Raw genomic sequence first — 6,000 nt, 5'->3', positions numbered from 1 at the left:
AACAATTGTATAGCATATAGCAGGAAACAAAGCAAGCGCTCACCAATATGGGCCGCATCTGAATGACTCACCACCTCATATGCACCGCTTAAATAGCTCAAATACACACTCAGCAATCAGACAGATGCAAAACATATGCAAAACTAAACTAAATACTTACCATGCAAAACAGGATAGCACAATGGGTGCTGCTAGCCTGGTAGTTACAGAACTGTGGATACAAAATATAGGTAAAAGGCTGCGCATCCCTGACCCAATACTGTACAATTGAATGGTTAATCGCTGTGGCGCACACCGCCCCCCCTGGACTAAAATGTACGCCCGCATCCAAACAATGCAATACTGGTCTATGGAGAAATGTTAGCTTCCATCATAGTTTTGCATGCAAAAATATAGATATACTGGACATCTGCACCAACGTTGAGGTAAATCTCCAGAGCAGATGTCCTAACATTAAACTGACCTAAGTTAAAAGCAAATTGTCACGGACGATTGCGGGGACGCAGGCGCGTCCTGGAACCGCCCGTGAAGAAAAGAACGATCGCACTCGATTCCTGCATCGATTGCGCTTCAAAACGGTACAATCTGGGTTGAGTGTGTAGGGACAGCTAAAGTCCTTTTCTTAGCAAAGAGAGCACCATTCCAAATGCTGGTTGGCTCTTTTGATATGCTAATGAGCCTGAGCCTAATCTGCACTGGAGAGTCCCTGGCTTCAAGCTGTGCTGATGGCCCATCCATCAGGTATAAGGTGACAAGCAGCTGGCAGGAAGACTGGCCCTGTGACTGCTGATCAAGCCAGAGGTGTAAACTCAAAGTTGTCTAAGCAGATTTCACATTCAGATGTTAATTGAAGGAGCCAACAGGGCCTTTCATAGACAAGAAGCAGACACAGCTGGACTCCAGTCAGGCTGACTCCGGCCTTAGCAGGAAGAAATGAATGTACAATATAATCTTTTGCCCATTTACAGAATACAATAAATAGGGTGGTTATGAGAGCGGTATCATTGGATCCGTAGGGTCATGCTGGATCTCTTGATACCAGTCGAGAGGGGCCCGGGGCCCCTACCACCCAGGTATGAATCTACTCAGGACCCTGATCTGATGCACTAGCCATGTCAGGTATCATATTAATCTGTATTTTCCTCCAAGTATGAAGCTGTTACTCCCCTAAATGTAACGTGTATGGTTCAGGAGTTACAGCAATTCATAAGTTTAGCTCTAAAATCTCTCAGAGGGAATGAACTGTCATTTGCTGGTAGCTCAGAGGGGGCTGGCATTGCCACACCCCCAAACCAGCTTCATCAAAAGCACAGAGCCAGCAGGCGGGCTGTGTCCCCCACACTGAAACATCTTGCACTCATCAGATGCCAGCTTGAGGATATGCTGGCATCCACCTGGTCTGAACTCTGAACTCTGGACTTTGAAACCAAGGACTTTATGATTCTTCCCACAATAAGGACATCTTTCCAGGAACTAAGTATTTTTCTCCCTTCTTTTATTTTTCATACTGGCTATTACTGTTTTCATAATTGTTGATTTTCATAATTGTCTGTATATATTAATTATTTATATTGCGTGAATAAACGACTTTCCCCAAGTCATTCACTGTTTCGCTACCCTGCTTATCAGCACACACACAGAAATGATCCCGGGTCTCTGAAGATACGCTACTGTTTGTTTGTTGTTGGCTAGACAGAATATCGTGTGTTAACCGTTTTATTCGCAGGACCAGTCAGTTAGTGGGCCCCACGGTCCCATAGTAACCGCGGTGGTGGCAGTTTACTCTGAACCAGTAGGTGACGTTGTAATCACCCGTGTCTCACAGGCTCCCTTCTGAGTTGTCTGCGGCTAATTCTTAACGGTTCCTGCGCATTGACTGCGACCAGAGTTCGCACGATCTGTGCGCTGGCACCGTTTAGAAGGCTAAGTGCGGTCAGCCACTGAGGGCTCCTGTGACAGTGTTAGGCAGCGGTTGGGACCTGTGTTGTGCTGAAAGTATCTGCGATAGCGCTAGCGCTATCGAGAAACGAACTAATTCGTTGGTGTAGCTGGAAGGCAATATATTTTTTATATATACAGAGAGACTGTGTAGCCAGTACCCCTCCCCAAAAGTTTTATTTTATTTGGCATGGAAATGTCCGGGAACTACAAGCTCATGGCCGTATCCGACCTGGAAAATCTTTGTCAGCTGCGGGGCATTGACACCCTCCGCAGGAACAAACAGGACATGGTAAATGACTTGTTTCAATGGGATACCCAGCAACCGCGGGAGCTGGATGTGTCTGCTGAGGTAGACGCTGCCCCATCTGACTCAAGGCAAGGGGAACCAGAGGCTGAAGATCCTAGGCGTACAGAGGTTGAGCATCCTGCGGGCCCTGTTGCAACAGTTACGCCAGAGACTGTCAGTATGGACCCCAATCCCAGAGTTTCTGAAAGTACTCGCCTGGAACCGGCCAGTACTGGACTGTCCGTTTGTACTGATCCGCTAATGCAGCAGGCATTACAAAAGCTGATGGACACTGACCTGGACAAGTACCTGCAGTACATGCGTGAGGAGCGCCAATCTGCAGAAGCGCGGACAGAGCGCCAAATGCGGGAGGAACGGGAGCGGCAAGCTGCTGCTGCTGCTGCTGCTGCTGAACGCCACGCAGAGAGGGATGCCGCTGAGCGAGAATGGGAGCGCCAATCTGCAGAGGCGCGGGAGAGACGACAGCATGAGCTCGACATGGCAAAGGTTCAACAGGCCAGCCGGAGTTCACCGCCCAGCCTCCCTGCTGAAGGAGCTGCACCACCCGTAAGTGCAAAATTTAAATTTGCTAATATTGAGAAAGACACAGACATTGACTTGTTTTTGCGATCTTTTGAAAAAGCATGCCGTCAGTATCGTCTGTCCCAAGACCAGTGGGCCAGACATCTGACACCTTTGCTGCGCTACAAAGCGCTTGATGCCTTCGCAGAATTGCCTGCGGAGAAGGATAATGATTATGCTGCTATAAAAGACGCTATCATTACTAAGTACCAGCTGACGCCAGAAGCCTATCGGAAAAGGTTCAGGGCCTGGCAGAAAAAGCCTTCTGATTCGTACCGAGATGTGGCCAGCAGCTTGCTCACCACACTCCGCCAGTGGACGCTAGGCCTCACCAAAGGGTCTTATGATGTCCTGGAGGACTTGATAGTCCTGGAACAATTTCTGAACATTTGCCCTGCTGATGTACGACAGTTTGTGTTAGAACGCAGGCCGGCTTCAGCCACTGTCGCTGCAGACCTTGCTGAGACTTTTGCAACTACCCGGGTGGCTGATACACGCAGAACTGTCCCATCCAGCTGGAGAGGAGGTCAGCCCAATACCTCGGCAGACCCTCCTGCCCCTGTGAGCCGTCCGCCACAGAGGCCACCCAGCGCAGCTGCTGCACCCAGGCCTGCAGCGCCTGGAGAGGTCACCTGTCACTACTGCCGCCAGCCCGGACACATGAAATTCGACTGTCCGGAGCGGAGACAGACACCACCAGCACCTGGATCATCTGCATCACCTGTACCTCACCCACAGCAGAGGCAACCCGCCAGCGAACCACAGCCTGGATCGTCAGATTTTGTCCTGTTTGCACGCGGAAAGGAAATCCGCGACCGAACCGACCAGCAGCAACTTGTTAGAGTGAACGGCAAAGTTGTCACCGGATTTCGAGACACCGGAGCTGACATCACGTTAGTTCACTCACATCTTGTGCCAAAGGAGAGCATCAGCTCCAGCCGATCCCTTGCCCTTACTGGAGTAGAGGGCACCCTTTTCCACATAGCCCACGCAAGAGTGAAGCTGGATTGGGGAGTGGGAGGGGTCCACGAAAGGGTTGTTGGGGTTATGAAGGATCTCCCAGTCCCTGTGTTGCTGGGGACTGATTTGGGCAAGCTTGTGTCCTACTATGAACCTGCCACGACCGCCTTGTCGCTCACGGAAGGAGACGGACTCTCCACCCACCACCAGGTACTTTATACACTTGGGGGAGCACCAGGGGGAGGTGGGTTGAATGTGCCCAGTTCAAGGGTACCAGGTTCAATAGTGCCTGCTTCAAAGGCACCTGAGTTTGATGTACAGACTGTCTGTTGTGATGATGCTGTAACTGTACCTGAGTTTACTGTACAACCTGTCTGTAATGAAAAAATGTCTATACCTGTCAATGTCATTACTGCATGCAATGATGATTTGAGTAATGTCCGTCTGTGCCATTCTGACAGTGTACCGGTGCTAGCAGTACCGCGCAGCTGCACTGCTCAGAACCCGAGCTCAGGACAGGTGGAGGGGGTTCCGGCCTCCTCCCCCTCCTCTGACCACAGGGATGAGACCTTTCAGCCGCTGGCCTCGTGTGACATGAGCCAGTTGGCTGAAACTGACAGCGCCATATTCTCAGCCGCACTACAAAGTGACCCAAGCCTGGAGGTGCTCAGGCAGCAAGCCGCTGAGCCCCTCGCAGACGGGGCCGCTTTCAAGGTGTACTGGGAAGGTGGGAGACTGTACAGTGAGTCTGTACAGCCCCCTACAGGTAGATCCCACGCGGATACCAAGTGGCTTGTGGTCCCGAGTGCGTTTAGGGGACATGTGCTGAAATCCGCACATGGTAATCCTCTGACCGGTCACTCGGGTGTCCGCAAGACACTCGCCGGTATTCGGAAACAGTTTTATTGGCCCCGGATGAACAGGGATGTAGCCAACTACTGCAGGGCATGTGCCGTCTGTCAGGAGCTGGGAAGGTCTAGGGATTCCCGCGGGGTTCCCTTAGGTCCACAGCCACTCAGCAGGGGAACCCTGCGTGGGCTGGCTGTTGACCTAACCAACCCACTGCCCGTTGTCCGCAGTCCCGGCAGACACCACGTCCGACTGCAGTGGCGCAAACGCCTTGTCCAGAACGGTCCATGTTGGGTCAACCCTGAGGGTAGCAGACCGCGACCGGTCCAGGGGAACCGAGCCACAGGCTCCAATAGGTTTTCCCGCCGTACCGGCAACTCGAGGCCCGTCAGCCAGGTTACCGGCGCCGCCACACATCTTGCGGATGAGTGGCTAAGCCACGGACAAGGGGGAGGGCTGTCACGGACGATTGCGGGGACGCAGGCGCGTCCTGGAACCGCCCGTGAAGAAAAGAACGATCGCACTCGATTCCTGCATCGATTGCGCTTCAAAACGGTACAATCTGGGTTGAGTGTGTAGGGACAGCTAAAGTCCTTTTCTTAGCAAAGAGAGCACCATTCCAAATGCTGGTTGGCTCTTTTGATATGCTAATGAGCCTGAGCCTAATCTGCACTGGAGAGTCCCTGGCTTCAAGCTGTGCTGATGGCCCATCCATCAGGTATAAGGTGACAAGCAGCTGGCAGGAAGACTGGCCCTGTGACTGCTGATCAAGCCAGAGGTGTAAACTCAAAGTTGTCTAAGCAGATTTCACATTCAGATGTTAATTGAAGGAGCCAACAGGGCCTTTCATAGACAAGAAGCAGACACAGCTGGACTCCAGTCAGGCTGACTCCGGCCTTAGCAGGAAGAAATGAATGTACAATATAATCTTTTGCCCATTTACAGAATACAATAAATAGGGTGGTTATGAGAGCGGTATCATTGGATCCGTAGGGTCATGCTGGATCTCTTGATACCAGTCGAGAGGGGCCCGGGGCCCCTACCACCCAGGTATGAATCTACTCAGGACCCTGATCTGATGCACTAGCCATGTCAGGTATCATATTAATCTGTATTTTCCTCCAAGTATGAAGCTGTTACTCCCCTAAATGTAACGTGTATGGTTCAGGAGTTACAGCAATTCATAAGTTTAGCTCTAAAATCTCTCAGAGGGAATGAACTGTCATTTGCTGGTAGCTCAGAGGGGGCTGGCATTGCCACACCCCCAAACCAGCTTCATCAAAAGCACAGAGCCAGCAGGCGGGCTGTGTCCTCCACACTGAAACATCTTGCACTCATCAGATGCCAGCTTGAGGATATGCTGGCATCCACCTGGTCTGAAC

Source organism: Hyperolius riggenbachi, chromosome 2 (assembly GCF_040937935.1).
Source record: "Hyperolius riggenbachi isolate aHypRig1 chromosome 2, aHypRig1.pri, whole genome shotgun sequence".
Lineage (NCBI taxonomy): Eukaryota > Metazoa > Chordata > Amphibia > Anura > Hyperoliidae > Hyperolius > Hyperolius riggenbachi.
This window is presented reverse-complemented; position numbering follows the sequence as displayed.